The 12,979-nt window shown below is 36.2% G+C and overlaps 1 pseudogene; it reads left to right on the forward strand.

Moving 5' to 3' along the window:
• The first annotated feature begins 9,943 nt into the window (after positions 1–9,943).
• Positions 9,944–10,574, forward strand: LOC141582819 (non-histone chromosomal protein HMG-14 pseudogene; annotated as a pseudogene).
• Positions 10,575–12,979: the final 2,405 nt, after the last annotated feature.

Here is a 12,979-nt window from a genome sequence, read left to right on the forward strand (position 1 = left end):
ACTTCTACTGTGTACTCACAAAAATTAAACATTTTTCTAATAATTAAGTTGTTTAACAGACAAAATACATCCATCTGATATTTCAAACTTTGAAACTACTAAAAGAAAACATTCAGAAAATACTCCAGGACATTGAGCTGAGCAAAGATTTCTTGATTAATATCCTACAAGGACAGGCAGCCAAAGCAAAAATGGACCACCTGGGTCACTTCAAGTTTAAAAGCTTATGCACAGCAAAGAAAACAAGCAAGAAAATGAAGAGACAACCCCATAGAATGGGAGAAATATTTTCAAACTACCCATATGACAAGGGGTTGATGATCAGAATATATAAGAAGCTCAAACAACTTTATAGGAAAAAATATAATCTTATAAAAAATTGGGCAAAATATCAGAATAGACATTTCTTAGAAAAAGACAAAGAAATGGAAAACAGGTGCATGAAAAGGTTCTCAACATCATTGATCATTAGAGAAATGAAACTCAAAATTACAATGAGAAATTACCTTACCTGTTAAAATGGCTTTTATCCAAAAGATAGGCAATAACAAATGATGACAAGGATGTGAAGGAAAGGGAACTCTCCTATGCTGTTTGTGGAAATGTAAATTAGTACAACAACTATGGAGAACAGCTTGGAGGGTCCTCAAAAAAACTAAAAATAGTTACCATAAAATCCATCAATCTTACTGCTTGGGTATATATCCAAAGAAAAGAAATCAGTATATGGAAAAGATATTGGCACTCCTATGTTTGTTGCAGCACTGTTCACAATAGCAAAGATTTGGAAGCCACCTAAGTGTCCATCAACAGATGAATGAATAAAGAAAATGTGGTACTTACACACAATGAAGATGAAGGACTATTCAGCCATAAAAAAGAATGAGATCCTGTCATTTTTAACAAGGATGAAACTGGATATCATTATATTAAGTGAAATAACCCAGGATCAGGAAGACAGGCTTCAAGGGTACTCAGTTATTTGAAAGAGCTAAAATTTAAAATAATTGAACTCATGGAAAAGAGGAATAGAAGAATGGTTTTCAGAAGCTGGAAAGGGAGTATAGCGGGGGATGGAAGAGATGTAGGGTTGTTTATTGGGTCCAAAATATAGAAAGTATACCCCCATGTACCTTGATGTGATTATTATGCATCACATGCCTGTATCAGAATATCTCACTTAAATCCTAAATACTTAAAACCTACTATATACCACAAAAATTAAAAACAAAATCTTTCTTTTGTTTTTCTGGCGTTGGTTTTCTTTATACATGTATTTTTAAAATTTATTTATTTTACTTTAGGTGCATACTGTATCTGGCATTTCTCCCCATGTTATCCGTCCCTACTCTCCTCTCCCTCCCCACCCCCTGCTGTCTCTTCCCTACACCTGCAACTGCCCCCCTTCTGTCATTCTCCTCTCCCTGAGTCCACTTGTTCTCATTGTTCAGCACCCACCTAAATACAATTTTTAGAAAACTAACAAATGTTTTTGATTGTATAGTTTTACACTCAGACAATATTGAGTGTCAGTTTTCCACATTTATATCAACAACTGGTATTTTCAGTATTTTTTATTTTAGCCATTCCCATAGATACAAGTAGTATCACATTGTGCTTTCAGTTTCCATTTCTTTAATGTCTAATTATGTGAAGTATATTTACATATCTCTATTTGGCATTCTTATTAGCCATTTTTCTCCTGAAGTGTTTGGTCAATTTCTTTCACTTTTTTTCTAGTTTTGTTTTTGTTTTTGTTTTTTTGTCTGCTTATAAATGTTTGCAGATGACATGATTGTATATTTAGAAAACCCCATCATCTCAGCCCAAAATCCCCTTAAGCTGATAAGCAACTTCAGCAAAGTCTCAGGATACAAAATCAATGTGCAGAAATCACAAGCATGTCTATACACCAATAACAGGCAAATACCCAAATCATGAGCAAACTCCCATTCACAATTGCTACAAAGAGAATAAAGTACCTCGGAATACAACTGACAAAGGATGTGAAGGACCTCTTCAAGGAGAACTACAAAACATTGCTCAAGGAAATAAGAGAGAACACAAACAGATGGAGAAACATTCCATGTTCATGATTAGGAAGAATCAATATTGTGAAGATGGCCATACTACCCAAAGTAATTTATACATTCAATGCTATCCCCATCAAGCTACCATTGACCTTCTTCACAGAACTGGAAAAGACCACCTTAAACTTCATATAGAACCAAACAAGAGCCCACATAACCAAGACAATACTAAGAAAAAAAAAAAAAAAAAAAAAAAAAAAAAACAAAGCTGGAGGCATCACGCTACCTGACTTCAAACTATACTACAAGGCTACAGTAATCAAAACAGCATGGTACTGGTACCAAAACAGAGATATACACCACCTTATACAAAAATTAACTCCGAATGGATTAAAGATTTAAACATAAGACCTAACACCATAAAACCCTAGAAGAAAACCTAGGCAATACATTCAGGACATTCAGGACATAGGCATAGGCAAGGACATAGGCATAGATAAGGACTTCATGACTAAAACACCAAAAACAATGGCAACAAATCCAAAACTGACAAATGGAATCTAATTAAACTTAAGAGATTCTGCACAGCAAAAGAAACAATCATTAAACTGAACCAGCAACCAACAGAATAGGAAAAAATTTTTGCAATCTACCTATCTGACAAAGGGCTAATATCCAGAATCTACAAAGAACTAAAACAAATTTACAAGAAAAAAAAATCAAAAAGTGGGCAAAAGATATAAACAGACACTTTTCAAAAGAGGTCATATATGCAGCCAACAAACATATGAAAAAATATTCATCATCACTGGTCATTAGAGAAATGCAAATCAAAACCACATTTATATACCATCTCATGCCAGTTAGAATGGTGATCATTAAAAAATGTGGAAGCAACTGATGTTTGAGAGGATGTGGAGAAATAGGAATGCTTTTACACTGTTGGTGGGAGGGTAAATTGGTTCAACCATTGTGGAAGACAGTGTGGTGATTCCTCAAGGATCTAAAATTACAAATACAATTTGACCCAGTAATCTCATTAATGGGTATATACCCAAAGGATTATAAATCATTCTATTATAAAGACACATGCACAGGTATGTTCATTGAGGCACTGTTTACAATAGCAAAGACTTGAAGCCACCCCAAATGCCCATCAATGATAGACTGGATAAAGAAAATGTGGCACATATACACCATAGAATGCTAAGCAGCCATAAAAAAAGGATGAGTTCATGTCTTTTGCAGGACATGAATGAACCTGGAAACTGTCATTTTCAGCAGACTGACACAGAACAGAAAACCAAACACCACAGGTTCTCACTCATAAGTGGGTGTTGAACAATTGGAAAACATGGACACAGAGAGGGGAACATCACACACTGGGGTTTGTTGGGGGGTGGGAGGCTAAGGGAGGAATAGCAGGGGGTGGAGAGGTTAGGGAGGGATAACATTAGGAGAAATACCTAATGTAGGTAATGGGAGGATGGAGGCAGAAAACCACCATGGCATGTGTAGACCTATGTAACAATCCTTCAAGATCTGCACATGTACCCCAGAACTTAAATTTAAAAAAAAGAAAAAGAAAAAACTTCTGTGCCCTGCAGGCTCAACACCACATGGAAGCTGCCAAGGTTTGGGACAGGGCACCATGTCCTGAGGCTGTATAAAGCAGGCAGTCTCTGGGATTCACCCACAAAACCGTTTTTCCATCCTGGCCTCTTGGTCTGTGCTGGTAGGGACTGATGTGAAGTTATCTTATATGCCCTAGAGACATTTTCCCCATGATCTTGGCCCTTCACATTTGGCTACTGGTTACTTATACAAATTTCTGCAGCTTGAACTTTTCCCCAGAAAATAGATTTTACTTTCCTATTGCTGCAAATTTTCCAAACCTTTGTTCTCTGCTTTCTCTTAAAGGTTTTGCTGCTAAGAAATGTCTTCTACCGCATACACTTAATCGTCTCTCTCAAGTTCAAAGTTCCACAGATATCTAGAGCAAGGGCAAAATGCCATCAGCCTCTTTTCATAGCAAGAGTGATCTTTACTCCAGTTTCCAAAAAGTTGCTCATCTCCATCTGAGACCATCTCAGCCTGAATTTTATTGTTCATATTATTATCAGCATTTTGGTCAAAGCCATTCAACAAGTCTCTAGAAAGTTCCAAACTTTCCGACATCTTTCTGTTTTCTGAGCCCTTTGAGTCTCAAGGAAGTTCAAACTTTCCCACATGTTTCTGTATTTTTCTGAGCCTTTCAAATAGTTCCAACCTCTGTCACCCAGTCCCAAAGTTTCTTCCACATTTTTGGGTGTCTTTCCATCAGTGATCTTTGCAGTACAAATTTACGTATTATTCTGTTCTCACACTGCTAATAAAGACATACCAAAAATTGGGTAATTTATAAAGAAAAGAAGTTTAATTCTGATTCTTTCAAAAGATAAATAAAATTGATAAATCATTAACAAGATAAACCAAGAAAAAAAGAAAGTACAAATAACCTCAATAAGAAATGGAACAGGAGATATTACACCTGACACCACAGAAATAAAAAGATCATTCAAGGCTACTGTGAACACCTTTAAATGCATAAACTAGAAAACCTAGAAAAGATGGATAAAGTCCTGGAAATATACAACCCTCCTAGCTTATATCAAGAATTAGAGACCTTGAACAGACCAATAACAAGCAGTAAGATTGAAATGGTAATTTTTAAAATACCAAAAAAAAAAAAAAAAGTTTGGGACCAGACATATTTACAGTAGAATTCTACCAGACATTAAAATAAGAATTGTTATCAATCTTATTAACACTACTCTACAAGATAGAGAAAGAAGAAACACTCCCTAATTCATTCTATGAAGCCAGCATCACCTTTATATGAAAACCAGGAAAGGACATAACCAAAAAAGAAAACTACAGACTGATATTCCTGATTAACATAGATGATAAAATCCTTAACAAAATACTAGCTAACTCAATTCAATAATATATCAAAAAAAAAATCCAACATGAGCAAGTGGGTTTCAAACCAAAGATGCTGGGATGGTTTAACATCCACAATTCAATAAATATGATACATTACATAAAGAAAATTAAAAACAAAAATCACATGATAATCTCAATAGATGCAGAAGAAGTATTCAACAAAACCCACCATCGCTTTATCATAAAAATTTTCAACAAAATCTGCATACAAGGGACATACCTCAATGTATTAAAAGTCATCTATGACAAATCCACAACCAACATAATACTGAATGGGGAAAAGTTGAAAGCATTTCCTCTGAGAACTTGAAAAGACAAGGATGCCCACTCTCATCACTCCACTTCAACATAGTACCAGAAGTCCTAGCCACAGCAATCAGACAAAAGAAATAAAGGGCATCCAAATCAGTAAAGAGGAATTCAAACTGTCCCTGTTTGCTGATGATATGATCATTTACCTTGAAAACCATAAAGACTCCTCCTGAAAGCTCCTAGAACTGATAAAAGGATTCAGCAAAGTTTACAGATACAAAATTAATGTACAAAAATCACTAACTCTTCTACACACCAACAGTGACAAAATGCAGCATCAAATTAAGACTTAACCTCGGCAACACGGCCAAATAGGAACAGCTTCAGTCTGCAGCTCCTAGTGAGATCAACACAGAAGGCTGGTGATTTCTGCATTTCTGACTGTGGTACCCAGCTCATCTCAATGGGTCTGGTTAGACAGTAAATGCAGTCCACGGACGGAGAGCCAAAGCAGGGTAGGGACTCACCTCACCCAGGAAATGCAAAGGATTGAGGAACTCCCTCCCCTAGCCAAGGGAAGCCTTGAGGGACTGTGCTGTGAGGAACAGTGCAGTCCAACCTAGACGCTACACTTATTCCATGGTCTTTGTAACCTGCAAAGATTCCCTCAGGTGCCTACACCGCCAGAGATCTGAGTTTCCAGCACAAAACTGGGCAGCCATTTGGGCAGACACAGAGCTAGTGGCAGGAGTTTGGTTCATAACCCAGTAGCACCTGAAAAGCCAGTGAGACAGAACCGTTCACTCCCTGGAAAGGGGGCTGAAGTCAGGGATCTAAGTGGTCTAGATCAGTGGATCTAACCCCAAAGAAGCCCAGCAAACTAAAATCCAGACTTGAAATTCACACTGCCAGCACAGCAGTCTGAAATCGACCTGGGATGCTTGAAGTTGGTGAGGACAGGGGAGTACGCCATTACTGAGACTTGAATAGGCACTTTTTCCCTCACAGTGTAAAAAAAGCCACTGGGAAGTTTGAACTGGGCAAAGCCTACTGTAGCTCAGCAAAGCTGCTGTAGTCAGACTGCCTCTCTGGATTTCTGCTCTCTAGGCCAGGCATCTCTAAAAGAAAGGCAGCAGCCCCAGTCTGGGCTTATAGATGAAACCCTCATCTCCCTGGAACAGAGCACATGGGGGAAGGGGTGACTGTAGGCACAGCTTCGGCAGACTTAAATGTTTCTGCCTGCTGGCTCTGAAGAGAGCAGCAAATCTCCCAGCATGGTACTTGAGCTCTGCTAATGGACAGACTGCCTTCTCAAGTGAGTCCCTAAGCCCCATGACTCCTGACTGGGACACACCTCCCAGCACTGGTCGACAGGCACTTCATACAGGAGAGCTCCAGCTGGCATCTGAATTTTTGCTTGAGGGTATGGACACCCCATTCTCCATGATATGATTATTTAACATTGAATGCCTATATAAAGACACCTCATGTAATCCATAAATATAAACCTCTACCATGTACCCACAAATGTTTTTTAAATGAATGAATAAGATCTAGTATTTGCTAGCACAACAGGATGACTATAGTCAACGGTAATTTAAATTTTAATTTTAATTTTAAAATAACTAAAAGAATATAATAAGATCATTTGAAACACAAAGTATAAATGCTTGAAGTGATAGACACCTCATTTACCCTGATGTGATTATTATGTATTGCATGCATCTATCAAAATATCTTACGTAAAACATGAATATATGCACCTACAATGTACCCACAAAAAATAAAAATTTAAATTCAAAAAAAAGATAAAGCTTGATGAATCTTAGCTAAGAGATTAATGATTTTTATTGTTCTAACAGGTATGAAACATAGATTCTAACAGGTACAAAGGTCTCAGATTTTTCTTCATTTCACATGTTTTCAACATTTTTAAAAACAGAAATTAGAACCAACTTTCCAGATACTATTTTAAGGCACTGTTTTTCATTTCTCTCCAGTCTTCCCATAAAAGATTGGCATTAGGTAAACTTCAGATTTCAATGATCTCTGATTGCTCTCCTGAAATGGTTTTTCCTCTTATTGCTAGTGTAATGCCATATCAAGTCAAGTACAATAAGTATTTGTTGAATAATTAGAAATTTATAAACCTCTGAATGCTTTTCTGGATCTTTTACTTTTGGATCTTTTACTTTTTTACACCAGTGGTTCTCACAAGTTTTTATTCTAAAACACTTTCATATATGACATACTTCCATACTTAACAATAGTTCCCTATAGCAGTAATATGTGCATGTGTGGTCTGGTTTCATGGATCAACAAATGCATAAATTTTTAGAAATTAGAATTTTAAGAAAGTAATGTGTGATCTTCAGTGGATTATGTATGCCCCCTAGGATTTCATGCCTCATCACAATAGTATATTGAGAACACCCTCAATTTTCTTCAATAACTTTCTAGTTCTATGACAGATTATTCCAAAGACTTGATCTTTGCTTTCCATTTTGATATAGGAATTAAAAACATGTTTTGCATTCTTGTATTTGCCATTTGTGAGCAGCAAATGATCTTTCCCTGTTGTTCACTAAGAAAAGTTGTGCTTTTTCATATGCCTCTCTCTAGGCCCTCTTAGACTCAAAACTGGATTAAAACTTTTGTTTGAGAAGGCACACATTGTGTCTGATAGCTGTTTAGGAGACTTTCTGCCTTTTTCTATTACTTCCTATTCTTCTCAGTCCTTTCTATAAAGGTAACCCCTAAATTCTCAGCTAAAATAGAGTAATGGCATTCTTTTAGCTATCCTGAAGTAGAGTTCCATTTGTTTCATAGTGGAGTATTTTTATTACTGCTATTATTTTTAATTTTTATGGGTACATAGTAGATGTATATATATATATATATATATATGGTACATGAGCTGTTTGGATATAGGTATGCAATGTGTAATAATCACATCATGAAAAATGGGGTGTCCATCCCTTCAAGCAACAGAGGAGGGGAATTGCTTGTTTCTAGCTTAATAATTGCCTCTCTGAGCACAACTGCAAATTTTTATGGCTTTGTGCTATCTTTTATCTCATTCCTGTAGCAGAAATGGGAGGAAAAGGCAAAATTCTTGAGTGCAGTTTTTGGCTGGCTGGATCCCATGCTAATAGGACAGGTTCAATTTACTGAGTGTGAACAGATGGGGTGTTCATGATCCATCTATGGCAGGCTCTTCTACATCCTTGACCTGGGAACATTAAATGCTACAGGAAGAAAAATAGAAGCTATCTTTAGGAGATCAAAATAGACCTGATTTTTACTCTAATTATTGCTAAATTCTAAGAAATTGATGTAAAATCAGACTCATGAAATAAGTGCCAGTCCTGTTTTCAAAAGCCATCTCTGTGTATGAAGTGTAACATTGAGTTATTGGTATTCAAATGGGATGCAACATTTGTCACTTTCTATTTTTTCCTGATAAAATGAAGCATATGTCAGGCACTTGGACATTTATTTACCACTTATATTTGCATCATGATGGCAACACATTGTGTCCACAGCACTCTGTAACTTCACTGATGCAGTCTTAAAGGTGCTAATAAGGCACGTTTATCTAGAATCTTGTTCAATAATATCTACTTAATAATTGTCCTGAAATAGCCTCTTCTCTGGAAACTTGGATTTCTAAACACCTTCATAGAAAGTATTAGTGTACCACAATAAAGAACTGTGTATTTGAGGAGTTCAAATGGTAGAATTAGTAAGAGTTCTGGCATCAGAGAGAAGTGCCCAAATCCAGACTTCATCATTCATTTACTCTGAGATTTTGGAAAAGTTTCTTAAGCTTACTGAGCCTTAGTTACCCCATCAATTGATAAAAAATATCAATATTATAAGACTAAAGTGAAATTATGTAAAGCAGTTAGCATGATGTCTTGTACACAGTAGAAATTTTTTAGAAGGAAAGGGGTATACCTCCCTTCTTTTGTCCTTTGAAAATTCAGACCGAAATTATTTTGTGTTAATGTATTAGCTAAGTGCAAATATACTTTTCAGCATCCATCAGTTCAAGCAAACAAATTAAAATTATTTAAGGACTGCTAGGACAACATTTATGATGCGTAACTGAAGGCTGATAAGAATTTTGTTAATCTGTAATTTTTAGCATGGGTGTCAATTATATAATAATAGCATTAGAGCTAGACTCCCTGGATTCAAATCCCAGTTGTCACTTGTGAGCTGATGGCCTTGGGAAATGGACTACACATCTCTCTGTAATGGTTTTGTCACTTGCCAATTAAAGATGATGGTGATAATAAAAAGTATACTTTATCAAAAGGCTGCTGTGAAGATATAAAAAATTATTTTATCCAATAAACAGTTCTTAACCTCAGCTTCACATTGCAATCACCTGGTGAGTTTAAACACTTCTGATGATTGGACTGATGCCACCCATAGATATTCTGATTTAATTGGTTTCCAGTGAGGCCTGGTCATCTGGGACTTTTTTAGTTTCTCAGATGATTCTAATTTGCATCCAAAGTTAAAATACTGTGATTTAAAGTAATTATAAAAGCACCTGGGAGCTAGGGCGGCGGGAGGAGTGGTAGCGGCCAGGCAGCCTAGCTTCGCAAAGGCTTTCGGCGCGCCGCGGCCCACAGGCACCCGGCACGCGCCTCCCCGCCGCCAGGATGCCCAAATGGAAGGTCAGCTCCACCGAAGGGGCCCCCAAGGAAGAGCCCAAGAGAAGATCCGTGCGGTTGTCAGCGAAACCTCCTGCAAAAGTGGAAGCGAAGCCGAAAAAGGCAGCAGCGAAGGATAAATCTTCAAACAAAAAAGTGCAAACAAAAGGGAAAAGGGAAGCAAAGGGAAAACAGGCTGAAGTGGCTAACCAGGAAACTAACGATTTACCTGCAGAAAACGGGGAAACAAAAACTGAGGAGAGTCCAGCCTCTGATGAAGCAGAAGAGAAAGAAGCCAAGTCTGATGAATCCCGTATACCATGTCTTATCAGTGGTCCCTGTCTCCCTTCTTGTACAATCCAGAGGAATATTTTTATCAACTATTTTGTAAATGCAAGTTTTTTTAGTAGCTCTAGAAACATTTTTAAGAAGGAGGGAATCCCATCTCATCCCATTTTTTAAGTGTAAATGCTTTTTTTTAAGAGGTGAAATCATTTTCTGATTGTTTATTTTTTGGTGCAACCAGAAAATAGTGTGGGATATTGAATTATGGGAGGCTTTGACTGTCTTGGGTGTCAGCTTAACATTCCATAGATGGGGGGTTAGTTTTTATATCCTATAATACAAAGCATATTAAATGGCAATATGGAGTCAGTCCTGCATTTAATGCCTTGAACATTTTAAATTCTATTCCCATGTTGTTTTTTAGTTAAGATTGTTTCCTAAAGAAAACCACTCTGAGCGTGGCTCTCCCTGTCAGAATTGTGTGCACTCTGTAACATCTTTGGTGTGGTAGTCCTGTTTTCTTAGTAACTTTGTTACTGTGCTGTGAACAATTAAAAATTTGAATGTGTAGTGTACATGCTATTCAGTTGTGAATTGTTGGGACGTATGTAACAGCTTATCAACATGTGAAGATACAGGTACTTGATAGCCTCTTATGGAAAATTTGCATCTAAATTTTAAGCTGGAAAGTCACTGGAATAACTTTTAAAAAGAATTACAGATACAGGTGAGGGGACGGAAGGCAGAAAACCACACTGCCATGTGTGTACCTATGCAACAATCTTGCATGTTCTTCACATGTACCCCAAAACCTAAAATGCAATAAAAAAAAAAGAATTACAATACATGGCTTTTTAGATTTTTGTTACGTATGTTAAGAATTGTGTACAAATGGAAATGTCTGTACTGATCCTCAACCAATAAAATCTCAATTATGAAAAAAAAAAAAGCACCTGGGAAATACTAAGCACTTGGTAGATGTCATTATTTTAAGGTTCATATGTTAAAATGATAGTTTTCTAAATTTTTAAAAAATAATATTGGAAAGCCATGTGTGAATGGCAATTGCTTTTTACATATTCTAGGTAGCATACTTTCCCTTCTCAATTATATAATAAACTTGAGGGTTTTTGTTTGTTTGTTTCAGTATAATCCAACTCTAGTCCACTTTGTTTTTTCACTCTGGCAGGGAGAGGCAAACTGTAATATAATAACATTGACCTGATGAATGCAGATAAGTGGGTAATGTGTTCCAGATTTATTCCATAAAGCATATTTTAAAAGTACTAAATTCAGAAGGTTTTTTTTTTTTCTTGTCCCATTCTGATTTATCCAACTAGCCCTAGATGACTAATTTATAGGGGAATCAACCTCCTAATCCATAGAGAGCCCATGTGCAAGGTCTTAATAACCTCTCAACTCCCACAGCATTTAAGTCATTTGATTATTATCTTTTTTATGTACAATGAGTTCACAGAAAATAAAGAATGTTCAAAGTGTAGTCGTGTTTTTTTAAAAAACATGGTCCTTAAAAGAAGATAAAACTGTAAATTATTAAGGAGATAAATCATGACACAGAAGGAAGAGGTTCTTGCTATGAGTTTATAATGTTCCTCCCATAGTTGACTGAACTTAGTGTCTGACTCTCTACTAACAAATTTTCTTCTTATGTGTAGAAAGCACAAAGCCTAAAAATGTTGAAATTATAAAGATTTACTTCATAAAATATAGGTTTATTCCAAATATCTGATACTAAAATTTAGAGGAAGAGCTTACACGTAAGGATTTTTATGTTTTCAGTTTTAGTTTAGCCACATTGTAGGGGCAAAATGTTAGCCTTTAGAACACATAAAATTTTTTCTGCCACTTTTAGAAGTTACAACTATGAGTTTTATAAAGCTTAACTGAAATTGTAACTGCTGGTTGAATGAGATGACCTAAAATTGGCAAATCATTTTTTTCATGTAGAAGTACTCAATAACCAGACAATTTTTTGTAGTATAAGAGTCTGAAGGTTTTTAAGACTAAATTATTTGCAGTGGGGTGGTTTAGCAAGAGATTCAACCAGATAAAAAGTTACCCTAAATCAGTGATTCTCGGTCATAAATAATTGCCACAAAACCAAGGGCCCTTCCCCAGGCCTACTGCGTCAGAATCGCTCAGAGTGGCTAAGAATATACTTTTTAAAACCTAGAAGTGACTTTCTATAAACTACAACTGAAAAGTGTGAAATTAGACATTATTCAGGGATAAACTCTCAGCAGAAGATAAAACATTTATGCCAACTAAAATAAATGCAGACCTCTGTAGTGAAGTGTAAGTGACCTCCCTCCAGGGTACAATTGCCCCATTAATCAACACTCTTGTGTTGATTATGTTCATTTAACTAACCATGAACTCACCTAGTTATATTATTTAACTCATACTTTTCCATCTCGTTAGTACAATATCAAGAAAAAAATTTGCCAAATACTTTAGGAAAGCCTAGATAGATTATATTTGTTGATATAAGTTTAATAACCTTATTTTTAAAAGAAGTAATGATACCTGAAATTTACTTTCAAATGATTCAGGAAAAAAGATACACATACTCATGGAGAGAGAGAGAGAGAGAGAGAGAGAGAGAGAGGGATAAAGCAAATGGAGCAAAATGTTAACATTTGGAGAATCTAGTGGAAATATGAATGTCTGTTCGTTGAATTATTCTTTCAACATTTCTAGCACTTTATAATTTTCACAATAAAAATATGAGGAAAAAGT

The sequence above is a fragment of the Saimiri boliviensis genome, chromosome X, assembly GCF_048565385.1.
Source record: "Saimiri boliviensis isolate mSaiBol1 chromosome X, mSaiBol1.pri, whole genome shotgun sequence".
Classification (NCBI taxonomy): Eukaryota; Metazoa; Chordata; class Mammalia; order Primates; family Cebidae; genus Saimiri; species Saimiri boliviensis.